A 20,775-nucleotide genomic window follows, 5' to 3' on the forward strand; every position below is an offset into this window, starting at 1 on the left:
TACAAGTTATAAATGATATTGGAAGGGCACGGTGTCATTCTCACTGACAAAACAAGTTTGAGTGAATATATATTATTTTGAAATCAATATATGGTGATAATGATATTAAAGATTCAACAGCAAACCTGAGTTCTTAAGTCACATGTACATAAAATGTACCTTTTCCGTTTGATAAATAATGGTGGATCCATTTCATTTTAATTTCTTCTAATAATATCATATGGACCATCAGTTTGTGCTACATGTATAACTACATGTTATATCTTAAGGAGGCTGGGTGGTCAGCAACCTGGACATCAGATCTTCTTAGAATTTTAGGATATCATTTTTTTAGTTATAAACTATTATCAAGTAATGACACAATCCATATATTTATCTTTTAAATTTGGGTATTTTCTTTATTTTTTATATAGACCGGTTCTTCTAGAGGGGATCAATTCCCTCTAAAAATGGTCACAATCATCGAACCCTCTTAAAGGTGTTACATGTATCTATTCATCACTACTATTTATTATAATTACTAGACCAAGAGTCCGTGCTATAACTGATGTCTTAAAGCGGTTACATGTATATATTCCTCGCTTCCATTCTGAATGTGACATTTTTTGTTAGATTTACTACAGGTAAGATATAAAAATATACCCTAGTTTAATTTATCTTGTGAGAAAAAAAGAAGTTAAATTACTTACCATTTTTGTTGTATCTGAAGATTGTCTCTCATATCTTGATTTAATATTGTTTAAGGTATCAACGTTTAGATATGGGTTATGAAAAGGGTCATATCTTGAATCCTATCGAATAAATATTCTTTGGTAAAGCTGTTCGAGTAGTCCTATGCTTGCCAATGATGTACCAAATTAAGTTCAGAGCTATATGGATTTTTTATTAGATATTTTTTCTGGAATGGAATAAGAAATAAAACTAATTGTGGTGTTTCCTGGTCTAATTAATCGTATAAACCATAACAAAAACTGAATTCCAATCTAATATATTGCATGTTAAAGGTATTAATGAACGTCACCACAATCAATCTGATGTCATTAAATAGCAAACTTAGCTGTGTTACAGTCTGTCGGGTTCTGTTTTTCATCCAAAGTTGATAATGAACTGAAAAGAAAAACAATTTATTTATCGATAGGACAATGCAAGAAAACAAAAAATTTTATAAGATTTCCCTCTGTTTTTTTTTTACAGCGAGGTTGACCTCGTGACGTCACAGATCATCTCGCGCCAAATCGGCTTGATTCAAAAATCGCTCAAGTGTGAAATCGCGGTTTTCCAAACAATCTTCAGAATATAAAAATTGACCGCCATTGTAGTTACTCTTTAAAAGTTAAAATTTGCTTTAAATGTATATACTGATAATATCATTGTTGTTACATGTATCAAACAAAACACTGTAACAGATCATCACTAATCAAACTGATTCAATACAACCGAAGCACAACACGGTCTGCAAATAAACAAGTTAAAACGGGTCAATATCGATTTTTCTGCACAGCCGCCACAAAGAAAAAGAAATGTATACATTCATTTTATATATACTGCACAGGTATTCCATTTAAATTTTTACGTATAGGGTTTTTCATTGTGTGTATTGACATTGAAAATTTTAAAGCAATCTATGCTGACATAATTTGCAAACGATCTGATCCAAAAATAGCTTGTTGTCACTCTGGTTAAAAATCTTAGTATAAATCAATAATAATGGAACAATAGAACAATAGAACAAACAACAGTTTCTGCTGTTTTCAGGTATTATTAGGAAGATCTATTTCATCAGACATGTACGAGGGTTGTTCGGAAATTATTGAGACAAATCGATTATTTTCTTTTCTAAGTGACGAATTTTGGTGAAAATTGGCATAGACACTGAAGAAACACCAGCAAATAATAAAACAAAGTAATATTAAAAGAATATTTAATATTTTGTTTACGACGGTAGATAAACAAGTCGGTGGTCGGTGTACCCGGCGCAGCCATGAACTCGGATATTAAACAACTTAAACATCTACTTTATAAGTGTCCGTAGAATTACAGTTAATGATAAAAGAAATCAAATTAAATATATTCATTTTGCTATTCTTTGCGACTAACTGTTGATTAAGTTTCACTGATGTTCAAGTTGAAATACGGATATGGTACACATATATTTACCAAACAATAAAAATCTGACAACGACTTTACATTGAATTTTGACGTCAATGCGGCGCAACGAAAACCATTAAACTGGTGGAAATCTCAGAAGAAGACCTTTTAAAGCCACGCAATTGCGTAAAAAACTATACGATGACAAGACATGGTATAGAACTTCAGTTCATCATATTTTTTTCACTGATTGTTTAACTAGAATTAGGCCAAAGGGATTAATTAACAACTTTTAACACACTAACTGTTGTCAACAGTTCTAAAATATGTGAACAATGACTGCAGGAGACATTCACAGTAATTACTTTCGGGTAAAAATAACTCGATTTTTTCTCTAAAAAAAAACAATAATGAGAGAAAATGTAAATGATGACATCTTGAAATTAAAACAAACGATGAGAAATAAAGAATAATTCTGATTTCAGTTCGTTTGTAAGGTGTTTAAAACACGGGAGCAATAAGAAGCGTTAAAATGACGTTGCGAAAAGTTTGCGGTTGCGCCGGGTTACAGGACGAAGGCACGTTGGTCAGCTAACTAAGAATGATCTATTCATGCCACGAACAAGAAACTTTTCACATTGATAAACTCTATCCTGATTTACGTTTTGGTAAAATTTCAAGAGTTTATCTTTTTTACTAAAGGAATAATAGAAAAATTTCTCAATAATTTCCGAACAACCCTCGTATTTCACCAAAACTTTTCTTGATTCCTTTTGTGGACATGAAATTGAACTGTATATTTTTTACTACATAATAAAATTACTAATTTTTTAATAATTGATGTTAAATCCGCTACCCTGCACGCTACGGTTTGTGTGATGGGTATGCGAGGACATTTCAAAACTATTCATTATAGGACTCTAATAGGGGTGCCCAAGTAGCCCAGTGGACAATTCACTTGCTTATTGCCGCTGCGTCCCGAGTTCGACCTCCGTGATCAACGTGGGTTTCCTCCGGGCATTCCGGCTTACTAACATTTAATATAATTAAGTTGAAACTTGTCAATTAATCGTTGTAAAATAAATAAAGTTCAGTTTTAGTTTCAGTTTTTTTAGACTCTAGAAATATTTCATATGATATCATACAAAAATCTATTTCCACTTCCTATCATTAACTATAAATATTGATCACTCTGTAGTTTCATTATTATTTAAAGCACAACAGGCGCAGCATTTAACACTCAAGAAGGCAATACACAAGTTGAGACAGATCAAAAATTTTCCGTTTTGCTACTGCCAACCGTAACAGACAGAAAAAGGAGGAACACGGGATCGGATGTTATTGTAAGCATCTTTGAAGGTAAAGTATTAAATTAAATTTTATTTTACTTTTGCTACATGTAAGTTTAGTTTTATGTTCACTAATTCTTACATGAATGAGTCTGATTTTCCTAAAGTCTTGGAAAACTGCTGTAGTTGAAACAATGACCTAATTTTGTTTCAAATTACCCATTAATTACTTTTCCTGCTCTATGCAATAATTTTTCTTAATATTTTTATGAAATCTGTCATTCTAATTCCTACGTTTTCGACGTTCAGCTTAAGACTTTAAAAGAATACTAGTAGTCTTTAGGCGCCATATTGTAAAAAAAAAAAATTAAAATCCTTCTCACAGGTAAAATCTCAGCGTAAGCTGGTATCCATTTTCAGCTGGGTGGACTGATTATGTAGAACGTTGTTGTTTGCAACCAATGTTTTGTTAGTAGAAGGGCCAACTGACAGAGAAATTGTACAATGTATTTTTACCAAATACAAACACAATATATTACAAAAGGAAGCTTAAGCAAACGTAAAATTAAAATCACATCTCAAAAGAATAAAATGGGGGGAGAAGTAAAGTTAAAAGATGATTTTGAAATATATAGAACAACCTTTCAAGTTAATTCCGTTGGTGGGTGCGAGGACATGAAAAAAGTACAGAAATTCTGCAAATACATCTACCATGCGTGTGTTTATTGGATCTTGACAAAGTTGTGAATAAATGTAAAGACAAAACAGTATGTAACGTGAAGACTAGATTTATATTTAACTTTTTAGAGAAAGAGAAAAGTTTAGAGGTAAAGGAAAGGTTTTTAATGATTATATATATATATATATATATATATATATATATATATATATATATATATATATATATATATATATATATATATATATATATATATACATATATATATATATATATATATATATATATATATATATATATATATATATATATATATATATATATATATATATATATATATATATATATATATATATATATATAATATGCAATGTAAAATGTAAAAACAAAACAGTGATTCAATGATTTATTTTTCTCCCTAGGAAGTTAGAGTAAATGTTTCAAGAATTTACGAACAACCCTCGTATGGCAGCAAAAATAACTTAAATGACTGCTCTTATAATTCAGTTATTTATTTATTACAAATTTTGTTTCCTACATGTATTTTAGAATCATGTCAAAGGCAGCTATGATCATATTACATTTTACATGCATTTATTTATTTTATTGAACCTTTTAAGCATCAGTCCTTCTTGGTTTTCCATTTATTTTATTCAAAGATGACAAGTGTTTAATATATACAGTGATATATTTTAAACCAAAGTATCAAATCATCATATTTACCAGATAGAGTAAATCATACATTTGAAAAAGTTTTACATACTCTTTGTATAAATTATAATTTCCCCTGGAAAACATCTTTTTCAATTATCCGGGGGAAGCTACATGTATACGATTCAACGCCTATTGTATTGTACAGGACTTTAATATATATAACATCATTGAACCATCAAACCGCTAACAGTCGGGTTCCACAGGTTCTTGTTCGGAAGAAACACAACAATTTAAGATTTGCAGTAGATTACCGGAAGTTAAATTTGGTAACAAAACCAATAAATTTCCGTTACTGCGCAAGGAAGACATAAATACCCTAGAAGATAGCAATAGGCAACTTTTTAGTTCTCTTGATTTGTTCTGAGGGTTTTGGCAACTAATTCTATTTATAAACTATTATCAAGTAATAAAACAATACAAATATTTTATCTTTTAAATTTGAGTATTTTCCTTATTTTATATAGACCTGTTCTTCTAGAGGGAACCAATACATGTACCTCTAAAAATGATCACAATCAGTTAACCCTCTTAAAGGTGTTACCTGTATCTATTCATCATCATTATTTAGTCGTAGACCAAGAGACTGCACTATAACTAATATCTTAAAGTGGCTATCTATTTATCCTACTATTCTAAATGTGAAATTTTCTTAAAGATTTACTACAGGTAAGAAATAAAAATATACTCTAGAATTTACCTTGGGAAACAAAAAGAAATTAAAATACTTACCAGTTTTGACTTGATTTAACATTGTATAAGGTATCACCGTTTAGAAATATGTTATGAAAAGGGTCATATCTTGAATGTTATTAAATTAACTTTCCTTTTCTTTGGTAATGCTGTTTAAGAAGTTCCATGCTGGCCAATGATGTGCCAAATTTGAAGTTAGACATTAATGAATTTTTTTCAATAGATATTTTTTTTCTATATAGGAATAAGAAGCAAAATTAATTGTGGTGTCCTTTTCGCAATCCTGGTGCAATGAATCTCATAAACCATACCAAAACTTAATTTCCATCTTATATATTGCAGGTATTTGAAAGTTAATATAACGTGACCACAATCAATTCCTACGTCAATAAATAGGTTTTTCACTTCATCTAAAGCTGATAATGAATCAAATTATTTATCGATAAGAAAATGCAAGAAAAAGAAAGGTTGTAAATATAAGATTATCTTGTTTCTTTTACATCGACGTTGACCTTGTGACGTCACAGTTCACCTCGCACCAAATCGGCTTGAATAAAAAATCGCCCAGGTGTGATATTTTGGTTTTCCAAATTATTTCCGGAATAAAAAAAAATTGACCGCCGCTGCAGGTACCCTTTAAATGGTAATTTTGCTTTAAATTTTAAGTACTGATAATAATATCATTGTTGTTATGAAACAAAAAACCATAACAGATCGTCACTAGGCAAAAATGATTCAACATAACGGAAGCATAAAAAGTAGTCAAATGCACAAGTTTAAACGAGTCAATATTTTTTCTGCGCAATAGCTGACAACCGCCATATAGATAAAATAGAAAGAAGACGGAAACAAACGGAAATGTAAGCTCATTTTTATCATATGTACATTTCTTTGCTTTGAATAAGTAAGTTTTTATACTTATCAAACAAAACATATTATTTCATTTTTCGAGAAATTATGTTCAAACCATTCCGATAACTTTTTGTCTGGATTGCCTTTTAACTTTTACTAACACTTCATCTTTTTCATGTTAAATCTTTTAAGGTATGTTTATTTTTTCAAGATAAATATTGAGTTGTTTGTTGGACATTAAAAATAATTCTATTCCATTTTTTCTGAAGATTGGTTATTCGAATATGAGTTTTCTCGTTTAGTGATAATGGCAGCGTAAAGTATACATGTTTTTTTAAATTTCCTGGATAGAACAAATTTCATATAGATTTGCCATTTAAAGTTTAAAGTATAAGATGTTTGTTTGTATGTAATGACTATGAAGATTTTACAGCAATCTATGCCGAAGAAATTTTAAAACGCCCCAATCCAAAAATATTCTGTTTTTAGTCTGGTTAAAAATGTTTTTATATACATTTTTTAAGTCACATTATTATAAATCAATAATAAGCAAAACAACCCTCAATATATGCTTTGTTCAGTTATTTTATCACAGATCAAATTAAAACTAAATTCTTGTAAAGTTATATTTTCGGGTGCATGCATTAATTCGATAGTTTACAAACTACTGCAAAGAAGACATGATAACACCATAAAACCGTTTAATGGACCGTCCTGACAGGTTAACAAACAACTAACAGACACTTAAACACGAATTGTTAAAATCAATTGATTTGAACTAAAGCTGTTGTGCATATATCAAGTGAATTCTATTGTACTTCAAAACTTCGTAGAATTTTCAATTATACAAATATTTTTATAATAGTTTGTACCAAAAGACACAAAATAAATATAAAGAATTATTCCATTGCCTTGCTTATTGAGCAAATACCTTGAAAAAAAACCCCCATTTTAATGATTTTAATTATAAGCGCTTCCTTATATGCCTTAAATATGCATTAATCTACAATCGACTTTCTATGAAGTATACAGTGGTTACAATATAGAACATTACATAGACTTCTTCCAGTTAAAGCTTACTTGAAAAAGCTAAAATAAGTTTATAACGACACTTGTACATTCTGCAAGAGTGAAGTTGAAACCATTGAACATATTTTCACACCTTGTCTTACTGTACTTACTACCTGGAATAGGTTGAGTTTGCATATTTACAAAACTGCCTCAAAGAGAGTTGGTTTTAAGGTAATCAATTATACTAGTATTATTTGGAGAGGCTCCTCTCTCAAAATCAAATTTAGTCATTAACTTTCTAATTTTATATACAAAACAGCAATGTCTTTGAAATAAAAAAAAAACAAACATTGCTGGGCTGATGTGTCATTTACATTTTAGATATGAAATTGAAAGTTGTCTAGATATTAGAAATTCTTCTTTTTACAAACATATTAAAAATGGTCTGAATGGAAATAATATATCCAAAAGCATAAGTCATATGGATTTTTTTTCCTGATTGTATCAACTTCATAGTATAATTACTTATGTTTGTGTAGGTATGGATATGAAAAATGAAATTACAAAAAATTGGAAATAAAAAAAAAGAATAAGAGATAATATTTATTATACAGAACACATGGCGACAAATTATTTACTATGAGGAGTTGTTTGTACCTTGTACTGTGTACTTCATTACCCTCATACGATCCGAAATTTTAATGAGATTCATTTAACAAATATAAGAGCTTGTTGTTGTTGATTTTCTGTATTCAAATTTCACGTGGAGTCGTTTAAGGTAGTTCCAGCCTCTCAGAAACACACAGAAACTGGCAAAACATTATGATAGATATTAGTGCAGCTGCACCCACCAACTTTTTTCCGCCAAGTTACTCAGTTTTTAGACGTACTAATGGCTGTCGTCTCTTTTCGAAAAAAAAAGCTATGTTTGGAATGAAAACACCGAACCATACTTGCTCGAAACATTTAATCAAATACATGTTATATAATTGATCGTCAAATCAAGGTCATCGATGTACGCTAAAACTTTTATAAGGAATTTATCACGGCATTTAAAAATCGAAGTACTGAAAGCCGGGCTCTTTTGGTGTGTCTTTATGCATATTGTGTAGTAAAAACTGAAAATCTCTCTCTCTCTCTCTCTCTCTCTCTCTCTCTCTCTCTCTCTCTCTCTCTCTCTCTCTCTCTCTCTCTCTTATTCATACTTTTAATGTCGGCAAAGCATCAGAGAGCGACCAAATTTTGTAAGCGGGTATAAACAAAAAATATGTCTGTCTAGTAGAAGTTAAACAGTTTAACAGTTGCTGCCTTGAAATTTGCAACAAGCATTATATATTCAATCCCCGTTTCTTCATCGTACAGTAAAGTAGTTCATGGAAATTCATTCATGCGCATTGTATGTGTCCAAAATGAATAGTAATGTTTTAAAAACACGTTATTAATAAGAAAATTAAAAAAGATAGACAATTCATTCGGAATTTAAAAAAAGGAAACAAAATACCAACACTTTTGACAAAACGTGGTTCTTTGTGTAACTATTTGGTATAGCGGAAGCTTTACCTTGACGCTGTTTGGTTTTTTTGTTTATTTGTGCTATTTATAGTAACATTGGCGATTTGCCTGCCTATAGCCAGGACTCTGCTTTCAGCAGAGCCCGGCTAAAAACGAACACGAATATCAGTGAAAATAATATCCTTAATAAACAATTTGGTATTGTCGACTTTGGGAGTGTGTTAAACTATCATACCTGCTGTATCGCCTACTCTTACGAATATATAAAATTATATGTCATTGTATACCCTGTTTATAAAATTTTGCCATATATAAGGTCATGTCAAAATTCGACAAACTTGTAGACTTTACATTTGTCGATTTGTAACACGTCAACTGTTCTACATCCGAGGATGAAGAGACTAATGCAGAAACTATGGATTAAAAATGTGCATAGTTGAAGGTTAAATTAACTAACAAAAACAATTAAGCTACAAAATTGTGCAACATACGAAGGAACTGAGTCAAATCTCAAAGTGTTTGTGCCCGAGCTTTTATAGGTTACACGATCAGAATCAAACACATTAATACTCAGACTCACATACCAACACCATTGTATATTTGAATCTACAAGTTTACAGGTCTGAATTTTGGAACACGATTACCCTCCATACGCTTCGCGTCGGTTGACAATGGTGATGTGAGACGAGTGAATAATGTCAATATTTATTGACACGTGTGTGCATGTATACACAAACCTTACAATACATTGGTCAAACTAAGACTTCGGAGAGGAGTCTGGTCTGTTCCATGTGATGAGGGTCTGTGTATATATATATATATATATATATATATATATATATATATATATATATATATATATATATATATATATATATATATATATATATATATATATATATATATATATATATATACATTGATTATGGGCCCTTACCCAGTAGCCACATCCACAACACGGAAGGCGCTCTGGGGATGCACCTTCAGCATAGCAATCACATACTGGCCTATCATCTGCATCTTCGCTAGCCAAAGGTTTTCGGTCCACTTTGCTCCCCATAAACCCTTGGCGAATTTTATTACGAAACCTCGGTGATGTGGTGGCGCTATCTAGTGAGCAACTTGAGTTGCGTCCCTTGCATATTTAGATTTTAATCGAATGAAACAACGGGTTATATACACACTACGGCGCTAATACAACTTGAAAACATGTTGACTACCGAATATTGGGACATAATTAACGATGCTATTAAATGCGAATTACGTTATAACCTATGGAAAGCACGGAATGTTTTATTCATAGTGTTTTGTAAGGACCTTTACCGGGAGTGAAGAAGTCGCCGATTTATATGAAAGCTTTCATGCCATAAAACCAGGTAGCGTTGTCGTGAATATTGCGAACCAAAGAAATTAAATAAAACAGAGTTCATTGAACCTTTAAAAACAATAATCATAAGCAGGAACGTATACACTAACGGGATAGGCAACTTCTACATTTGCCCTGTTTACTTCCTATGCTATCACACGAGCCTTGACAAGTTTGTAGAACTTTGTATCATCCCAGTAAAATATATAGTTTTTTAAAGCGAACTAGCTAGACCATCGTTGGGGAGGCACTGTACTAGAGAATTGAGCCACAACTTGTTAAAAGCACCAAATGTTTAACCAAAGATCACACATGTGTTTATATTTACACGCACTGCGATTGGATCAGCTACTCGCAGCTGCAGCCAATCATAAAACAGAGCTTGTCACCGAGTTTTCGTAATGAAATCCGCCAAGGATTTATGGGGAGCAAAGTGAACCGAGAACCCTTGGCTAGCGAAGATGTATCATCTGGAATTCTGCTCAGAGCATCTACATAAGTATGTTTATTTCCTGGGCGATGTAAAATTTCCATGTCAAATTGAGCCAATTCCTCTAACCAGCGTGCTATTTGGCCTTCAATGTGCTTAAATCTCATTAACCAAACAAGACTATTGAGGTCAGTACGAACCATAAATCGTCTGCCTAGTAGATAGTGCCAAAAATGCCGACAGAATTTTACCACTGCTAGTAGCGCTTTCCTCGTGGTACAGTGCTTCCTTTGGGGCTTTAAAAGCACATGACTTGCGATGTAGATTACCGTTCCCTTTCCGCCTCGGACCTGTGAAAGTACTGCGCCTACGGCATGATCCGAATCATCAGTGTCCAGTACAAACAAATCATCAGGGCGTGGATATGATAGGCATGGGGCAGTTACCAATGCAGTCCTTGCTCGAAGGAAAGCCTCTTCATGTGAATCTTCCCACAGAAAATGTCCTTTTGTGTGAGCTAGATCATACAAACATGCACTCCATGAAGCAAAGTCCTTAAGGTGATCCCTATGGTAGTTTAAGAATCCCAGAAAGGCTAAAACTTCATTCTGCTTCATTGGACGAGGCGAGGCCTTTACCGCTTCTATTTTGGAAGGAGCTATGGAAATTCCAGATAAGCTGACAACCTTTCCTAAGTATTCTGTCTCGCGACGAAATAATTCACACTTATTCGGCTTTAATTTTAGAGAGTACTCTCTGAACCTTTGTAATGTAGTTCTTACATTATCAAGCCCATCAGCAAAATCCTTTCCTAAGTCAATGACGTCATCCAGGAAGACAAAAACTTGACTCAAAGTCAGTCCCCTAAGAATCAATTGCATTGCCCCCTGAAAAGTGGCAGGGGCATTACATAACCCCATCTCCATTTGAGTGTGCTCAAAGAGCCCGTAACGGGTAATAAATGCTGTCTTTTTCCTATTTTCTTCTGCAATCTCAACTTATTAATAGCCAGAGGCCATATCTAAGGTTGAGAAGAATTTGGTTCCTTGTAAGGTGTCTATGATAGGCAGGGGAAAAGAATCTTTCACAGAGACGCTGTTCAAGTTGCGATAATCAATGCACCACCTTACATTTCCATCTTTTTTCTTGACTAGGACAGGTGCTGATGCCCACTCTGAGTTTGATGGCTGTATTATACCTGCGTCAAGCATTTTCTTTAGATGCTCCTCCTCCTGGTGTTGAAATTCAAGTGGCGTTCGATGCATTTTATACTTAACTGGGTTGGCATCCTTAGTATCGATACGATGTTTCATTGCTGAAAGGCAACTGAGGTCCAGATCATGCTTAGCAAACACATCTTGAAAATCTATCAGCAATATCTTTAAATGCTCCTGTTCGACTTCCTTGAGGTCTTTTGCAGATCTATTAAATAAATCTACAAGATGTTCAGGTAGGGCGAATTTACTATCCGGGTCTATGTTTGCGTAATTCCAGCCTTGTTATTTGACGATGGTCCAACTACTATAAGCAATCTTCACCAATTACCTCTGCAAAGCCAACACACTTGCCACCGGGCAACTTAATACACTTGTTGGAGTCATTGATAAACTGCATGAAGGTTTGCTTTCCCCTTCCCAGTATGGTTGAGCCTAAGAGTCCTCTACTATCCTGCGTAGGCTGTACTATGTAATTCTTGGGAAGACTTGGTATTGAGGGGGAAAACTTGACGGAAGACAAGGTGAATCTAGAGATCCGCCTCGCAAATGCTTCTTCATACTTACTCAGCTCTATAGGTACACGTACTATACAGCCTATTATGATGTCATCATTCATAGCAACAGTCGCAGGTAAAAGAAAGCGCGCCAATTTGAATCTTTTGCTTGTAGAGTTTAAACCTCATTATAGTTACAGTTTAACTACCTTATGATTTCCACTCTGGGTTTCAACATGCTTCCTGTTTACTAGGGTCAGCATTGCTGCAGTGTCTATAATGGCCCTAAAGCCGTTGAATTGAACTTTGCATCTACAACTAGGCTTTTTCCTTTTGACTTTCTTATCATAGCTTCAAGAACTTGGCTTTTCTGTTCGAGGACCAATCTAGGCCTGTAGACCTGGTCCTTTGGTGTTTAAACCCTCATCCTTAGTACTACCCACTCTTACAGATGAAAGCGAGGGCCCTACTCTGCGAATGGGTCTCGTGCTGTCGATAGTAGGACATTGCGGGTGACTTGTCTTGTTGAGGGCACATATGGTTCCAATCCCTAAGCTTTTGACCTTGCGGACCATCTGAAAATCTTCTTGGGCTCCTCTCTCTCATATTTGGGCTTGGCGACCTGAACCGATCTTGTCTGCTCTCAGGACATAGTATCTGTTTGGCATTCTTAGATTTGTATTTAGAGTTTCAATTGCCTTGATAAGAATGTCAATTTGATCCTGCATGTTATCAGTGGAGCCTGTAGAAGCTGTCTTATTTGATTCATCTTGAAATGTGACTTGGCGTTAGCTCTTCCTCCAAAGAGTGCTCTATCATTGGCTAGAGTAGTTTTAACAAATTTTAAAGCTTTTTGGATGATACGAGGTTCCATATCATCCATTGCATGTCTTGCCGCAATTTTCTCTCTGCAGCCTCTCAGGAAGGTATCTCCTGTCAGATCTTCTATCATATCACCCTCACATTCCTCATAAGCATATAATGTTAGGGAATAAACCCGCAAAGAAAATTCTTTCATTGTTTCATTTTCATGTTGTTTTAAGAATGAAAGTTGTCTGCGAGCTACAACTGGAGCCCCCTTCGTACTGAATCTCCTCTTCAAATACTTCTTGAGGGCATGGTAGTCATTGTGAACATTAACTCGACGGGCATATTTCAATGCAACATCCCCCAGGCAGTCTAGCAACCGACACAACTTCTTATTGTCAGACCATTGTCTCCTACCAGCTGTTCTTTCAAATTGGTAGATAAAAGTTTCCCAATTAATGAGTCAGTTCCTTTAAAGGTGGCCATTTTTGGTATGCTTGGGCTTTTGCTTCTGGATCTACATGTATCTTTTTGTCTTTCATTTCCATGCTCAGTACATGTACTGGCATTGACTGGAAGGTCACGAAACTCCGGATTATCCATATTCAAATAGTTACCGAAGCCTGATTGAGAAAAAACTAAAACAAATTGGTAATCTCCGAGTACCCATGATGTTTAAAATATATAAAACAAAAGACAGTACTCTTCTGATTTATCGGTATTAAAGACCAAAAATTCGAGCTTATTATTTTAATATAGTAGTATAGATAGAGGGAAAGGCGATTTATGGGCAATCTGTACTTTCAGTGCAGAAAGGTCATATTAAATACACCGTAGCGTCAAATGCATATAGACCCCAAAAGTTTGTTCTGAATTTTGGTTAAGCTATGTGTGTAGATTTTTAAAAAATTCTTTAGGAAAAAAACTTTAAGACTTTTGATCGCAGGATCCAACGTCCCTAAGTTAAGTTATTGAAGGCTATCATGCAGTTTTTTGCGAAGAAAAACAAATGTCATATATTACGGAAAATTATAAATGAATATTTTGTTTAACATAATTATAAGCAGAACTATAAAGTCTTATTTTCATTTTGTTATAAGCATGCATTGTATAAAGAGGCAACCTCAGTTTTGTATAAAATATCGTATATCTTAAAGCTGAGTACCTAAATAAATAACTTAACTGCAATGGCACACACTTACCTGATCCTGACAAACTTTTACATGTGAAATTGAAATATGCTATGTAACTTAAAAACTTCTAAGATCCTTGTAAAACTTATAAATTAATTATTTTTTAATGAAATTAACCCTGTGACCTTCAAGATTATTCAACATATGCATTAGAAACTACGGTTTCTACGAACAAATAATCTTATCCTAAAGATTACGCAACGTTTTTCAAAATCTACGATATAACATCTTTATTATTAAGTTTTTTTAAAATTCAGTTGTGAATTTTTTTCACAAGTATATATATATATATATATATATATATATATATATATATATATATATATATATATATATATATATATATATATATATTAAAACACAATAAAATCAACAGCGGTCGGCGAATTATTGATCGAAATTTAAAAAAGTAACACGAAAAACGATATATATATATATATATATATATATATATATATATATATATATATATATATATATATATATATATATATATATATACATGTACTGAAATATACATGTATACATTAAACATTTAAATGTTTTAAAAGATGTCGAAGAACCCATTGAACAAGTATGAAAAATATATTCAAACTTTGCATTGCAAAACTATTACAATATTGCTTTATTGTGTCGTTTTGAAGAACTTACATTTTTAATACTTCTCTTTTCAGATGTTCAAAGCAGTTACTTTTGAAAACCTTGTCCATTTCAAAGAGAAGACTATCATTAATTTAAACAGTGAGTTTAAATAAAAACAATCTGACATCTGCCCTCGACCTTGCAAAAACAAAGGGACGGTGGGTGTCAATGGTCTCAATATTTTCGTTGGTGCCAATTTCTGTGGGAAAAGTACTGTTTTAGAATTAATTAGACGATGCATGACAGGGGAAATAAATGTGTCTGTAACAAAATCTTTCGAGAAAAATTTGATTGCATACCCGTTCTGTCAATTCGATTTAGATTGGTATGATGAAGTTATCCCTGGAATTATCAAAGCACAGGGCGATGAAGTAAAAGTATACAAAATTTTTATTTTCACTGACAAACAAGGAATTTTTCTTCGCTTGAGGTCGTCGGACAATAGTATTACCTATAACGGTTTTGCGCAGACAAAATAAGGTAAAGAGGCAATCCAGTCAATTTTTAGAAAAAAAGATACCAAAAATCTTCTAGACTGGATAAAATGTTCAAGACCTGGAGAAGTTTACATAGGAGATGAGCACACAGTCAGATTTAATTTAAGTAGTTTGTACCATGTACTTGATAATGTGTGTTCTTGTTCATGAAAATTTGAAGATATAAAAATTGAATTAATTTTGATATATAAAAGAAACATCGAGCTTTAAGCGACAAATGTGTTACGAGGTAACTTTATACCTGTAAACTACTGAATCAATAAAAAGTTAAACAAAAATGCGCTACATTTGTTGTTAAAATAGGTAAATGTGTGATGTTACGGACACAATCCAATACTAAAAGTACATGTACCTTTGTACATGTGCCAGAACACCTCTTATTCTCTTCCTGAATATTTTCAAAAACTTAAAATTAGTTCTTTAACTCATAATGAGTGTAAATCAAATTTTTGAAACGTCTTAAATAACGGAAATCAAAAGTTATGTATTAAGCATAAAAGAGAAAAATAGATTTTGTTTCTTTAGTCGCTTTATTAGTCATCAGGTAGGAGAAATATCGATTCCATTCAATCTGCTTGGCTTATTGGCTAGAACATTTACAGAAGAAGTTTTATTAGTCCCCTACCGGGGGACTATAGCTTTCCTCTGCGTCCGTCTTGTCCGCCCGTCCGTCTGCCTGTCCGCCCGTCTGTCTGTCTGTCCCACTGCAGCTTTCCACACTTTTTTTCTTTATGCGTTTGAGGAATAATATGAAATTTGCTGAACAGCTTTAAAATGTCAAACTACAGATGAAGTTTACACTTTTGTAGCGTCTGGTTCACACATTTTCGGGAAAATTAATCATTTATATTCCAATTTTTTAATGTTCGGGTTCGATATTCTGCATAACAGTGCATTGTTTTCACAATTCCGGTAGGGGACGTGTATTGCTTATGCAACACTCTCAGAATGCTTGTTTTATTTAATATCTAAGCAAAAGTACATGTAATATTACAATACCCACTTTGGAATCAACGAACAAGGATACATATCAAAATTGATTCCGTATCATTGAACCATACGAAATAAATGTTACGTTTTATACAGATGGCTCCATGTCTCTGACAAATATCAGATTCGTTGAGAGAATTTTAAACCCCTTAACAGATTTCTCATAACATGCTATAATCAAAATTTTGTGATTCCCCCCTTTTCATGTCGCTAAAATTTACTTCTTAATTCAAGTGTCAACCTTGTACATATATGATTCATTTTTATAACCAAACTTCAGTCTGATAGAATATTCCAATTGAAGTCAATGCATATAGTAAATTAAGGTATAAAATCTCTGATATCTTAGTATTTCTAAATTTGAGTACATAGGCACTACAATCACCAACATTACTCAATATACTCTCTCTCTCTCTCTCTCTCTCTCTCTCTCTCTCTCTCTCTCTCTCTCTCTCTGATAAACAGTTCAAGACATCATCATTCCTGATATTTTGGTTAAAATACACCCATAAAACTAAATAAATATGGTAAAACATTAATATTTTTCTTAAATTTCTTTTTCAGATGCTAAAATCAATAACTCTGGAGAATTTTGTGCATTTCAAAGACAGAACTGTTATTGATTTTGATACAACTCCAAGGGAGAAACGGAGTAAGGCAAGTTTGCATAAAGAGGCAACTTCTTCAAATGCAAGTGCAAATAAAAAGCAAAGGCGTGATGCTGAAAAAGAAGTGACTGCGGGTTGGAACACTTTAAATATTTTTGTAGGTGCTAATTTTTGTGGAAAAAGTACTGTTATAGAACTAATACGGCGTTGCATGACAGATGAAATAAATGTATCAGTAACTAATTCTTTTGATGATAACTCATTTGCGTATGTATTCTGTCAATTCAATTTGTCTCCATATGATGAAGTTATTTCTGGAATTATAAAAGAACCTGGGAATGATGTGATGTACAAAGTTTTCATTTATTCAGCAAAAAATGACACTTTTCTTCGCTCGAAAGAATCGTCAGAAAGCATTGCAACCTACAACGGTTTGGTTCACGGTGCAGATGATAAAGAGGCAATACATTCAATTGTAGAAAAGGAGAGTGTTAACATTATCCAACTTCTTCATTTGATAAAATCTTCAAATCCTCAGAAAGATTGTTTACCAGAGGAACCAAGCTGGAAAACCATCGAAAACAAATATGTGTCTACACTTCCTTTAAGAGGTATTGGAATGGTACAGTGGACAAGAAGTGAGAAAATCAAGAAGGAATACAAGGAAATCAACTACAAGATGGCATGTGAACGAGCAGAAGTTATAACGACTTTGTTGTCGGAGGACCATAGAGATGATGTTGATGAACAGTTAGAGGGGGAAATATTTCGATTTATTACATATCCAGAAATATTTAAATTCATAAAAAAAGATGGACTATTGTATGTTCAACATAACGAATCAGAATTCCCATTGCTGAAGACATCTGAAGGGATTTTAGAGGCAAAATTGACCTCTTTACTCTTAGCGCACAAACACATTCAGACACTTTGTTTAGAAGATCCTGATCGAGGAATGCACCCTCAAATGATTGAACGATTAAAGACAATGATGTACATGCACGTAACATCATACAAGAAGACAATTATTGTTGTGACGCATAGTCCGTATTTTATTGACACCATTACCATCGACAAAACGCATGTTTTCTTCCGAAAGAAAACAGCCTCAAACAGTTACGAATGTTCTGTTAAAAACGCTGGGAAAAATACGGAACTCTCCAAAGTGTCTGACATTGAAACACTGAGAACGTTGTTGTTTTCAACCAAAGTTTTATTAGTGGAAGGACCAATAGACAAGGAGGTTGTGCAAGGTATTTTTACCCAATACAAATGTAATTTGTTAGAGAGGGGAGTGATCGGAATGAATGAGCTTTATAAGGATATAACCACATCTCAAATTATTCCGGTCGGCGGCTGTGAAAATACAAAGAAAATACAATCATTTTGCTATTTTATCAATCTTCCATGCTTATGCTTATGGGATCTAGACAAAGTTGTAAAATTTGATAAACAAACATGTAAAATACAAGACTTTTTGGAGATAGGTAATGTTAATAAAGATAAGTTAAAAGCAAAATACTTTGATAAAGAACTTTCATACCTCATTGGTTGTGATGAAGATTTCGAAACAATTTCAACATCATTAGAGCAACGAAAAATGTTTGTATGGAGACATGGTACTGTGGAAGATGCGATTTTAAGCTCTAGGAATCGTTATGAAGAAATTTGCTCATCCATTAACTGCCCCTCATTGACTAACAAAAGCCTAAAGAAAAAACTGAAAGAACGACTTGATGAGGAAGAAAGGAAAACATTTTATAGTCAGCTCATGGAAGTCTCTGAAATACAACGATTTATAGGATTTATGGAGAAGGAAGAAAACGAAAGGTTCAATAACTAGCTATAGTACACATACACTACTAAAAAAAATATGGTAATCTGAAAATGAAAAGCGTGAAATTTGGTCTTACACAATTTTTTTAGACTGTCAGTGATATGTATAGTGTTTCTGGTTTAAATGTTTTAAAACCAAAACTTTTCGATGGATTCTACAAACGCTTGCATCTCACTACGAGTGAAAATGTGTTTATAATAACTATGTTTATATCACATAAAAAGACAGAATTTAACAATACGATTAAATAATTGATACAGCAAGTTTAAGAACTAATCAATATTTATATATGTTCGTACTTAAGGCAATTAGTGCAGTTTTGTATTTTGAAAATACCTTTTAGTTTATATAAAATTGTTAAAGCCGTGCATGTATTGTAACCATATTCTAGTCTGTCCCAAGTTATTGCTTCCGTTACTTTTTGGTGGTTTTAAATGAAAATAAACACACTTGTCCATTAAGAACAAATGAAATCGATGAAAGGGGGAAATTCAAGATTTCTTCATTCATAAATCATCTGTTTATACCCAGAGAAACTCAAAAGAACGAAAAATAATTTCTTACGGAAATTTATAATGGGAAATACATGGCTCAACATTAAGGCACGTCCGTCTAGAAAAAGTTTGTCCGGGCTAGTAAACATTGCACAATGGTAGTCTGACTGGTCGTGTTAAAATTTCACTCAATGGGTCATTCAAGCAAACTTAGTGTAATATGTTTGTACAACGTAATTTTTAGCCAAAAACTACAAGTTAAACAAGAGGCCCATGGGCCACAAATCGCTCACCTGAACAATAGTTCTTTATCATATTTTATTTCGAAAAGGTGTATTATGAAGCATCTTCGCTAGCCAAGGGTTTTCGGTCCACTTTGCTCCCCATAAACCCTTGGCGGATTTCATTACGAAAACTCGGTGACAAGCTCCGTTTTATGATTGGCTACAGCTGCGAGTAGCTGATCCAATCGCAGTGCTTGTAAATATAAACTTTAAAAGAAAACACATGTGTGATCTTTGGTAAAACATTCGGTGCTTTTAACAAGTTGAGGCACAAGTTCTCGAGTACAGTGCCTCCCCAACGATGGTCTAACCAGATCGCTTTAAAAACCTATATATTTTACTGGGATTATACATATGTAGTTCTGCAAGGCTCGCGTGAATGCATGGCGAATGTAGAAGTTGCCTATCCTGTTAGTATATTCGTTCCTGCTTATGGTTATTGCTTTTAAAGGTTCAATGAGCTCTGTTTTATTTTATTTTTTTGGTTTGCATTATTCACGACAAAGATACCGGGTTTTATGGCATGAAAGCTTTCATATAAATCGGCGACTTTTTCACTCCCGGTACAGATCCTTACAAAACACTACGAATAAAACATTCCGTGCTTTCCCATGGTTATAACTTAATTCGTACTTAATAGCATCGTTAATTATGTTCCGATATTCGGTAGTCAACATGTTTTCAAGTTGTATTAATGCCATAGTGTATAAAAAACCCGTTGTTTAATTCGATTAAAATGTAAACATGCAAGGGGCGCAACTCAAGTTGCTCGCTAGATAGCGCCACCACATCACCGAGTTTTCGTAACGAAATCCGCCAAGGGTTTATGGGGAGCAAAGTGGACCGAAAACCCTTGGCTGGCGAAGATGATTATGAAGTGAACTTTGAATAAATATTGTACAACTCATATATTTCAAGATTTTGCCATATATTAAACAATACATAAAAAGAAGATTTTTTTTTATCTTTTGCATGTTTTTATTCATAGTTATTTTAACATCAAATGAGACATAATTTTAAGCTCTAAAATACCTATTTGCAGTTAAAAAAAAAACCCATTTCACTGAAAAAATCAATGATT

The 20,775-nt window shown here is 33.2% G+C and overlaps 1 long non-coding RNA gene across 1 annotated transcript; it reads left to right on the forward strand.

Annotated features, from left to right (window-relative positions):
• The first annotated feature begins 3,158 nt into the window (after window positions 1–3,158).
• Window positions 3,159–20,499, forward strand: LOC136272940 (uncharacterized). The gene is made up of 3 exons (XR_010711012.1): window positions 3,159–3,447; window positions 15,017–15,083; window positions 17,036–20,499. It is a non-coding gene; the product is annotated as an uncharacterized lncRNA (long non-coding RNA).
• The last annotated feature ends 276 nt before the right edge of the window (window positions 20,500–20,775 follow it).

This window comes from Magallana gigas, chromosome 2, assembly GCF_963853765.1.
Source record: "Magallana gigas chromosome 2, xbMagGiga1.1, whole genome shotgun sequence".
NCBI classification, from domain to species: domain Eukaryota; kingdom Metazoa; phylum Mollusca; class Bivalvia; order Ostreida; family Ostreidae; genus Magallana; species Magallana gigas.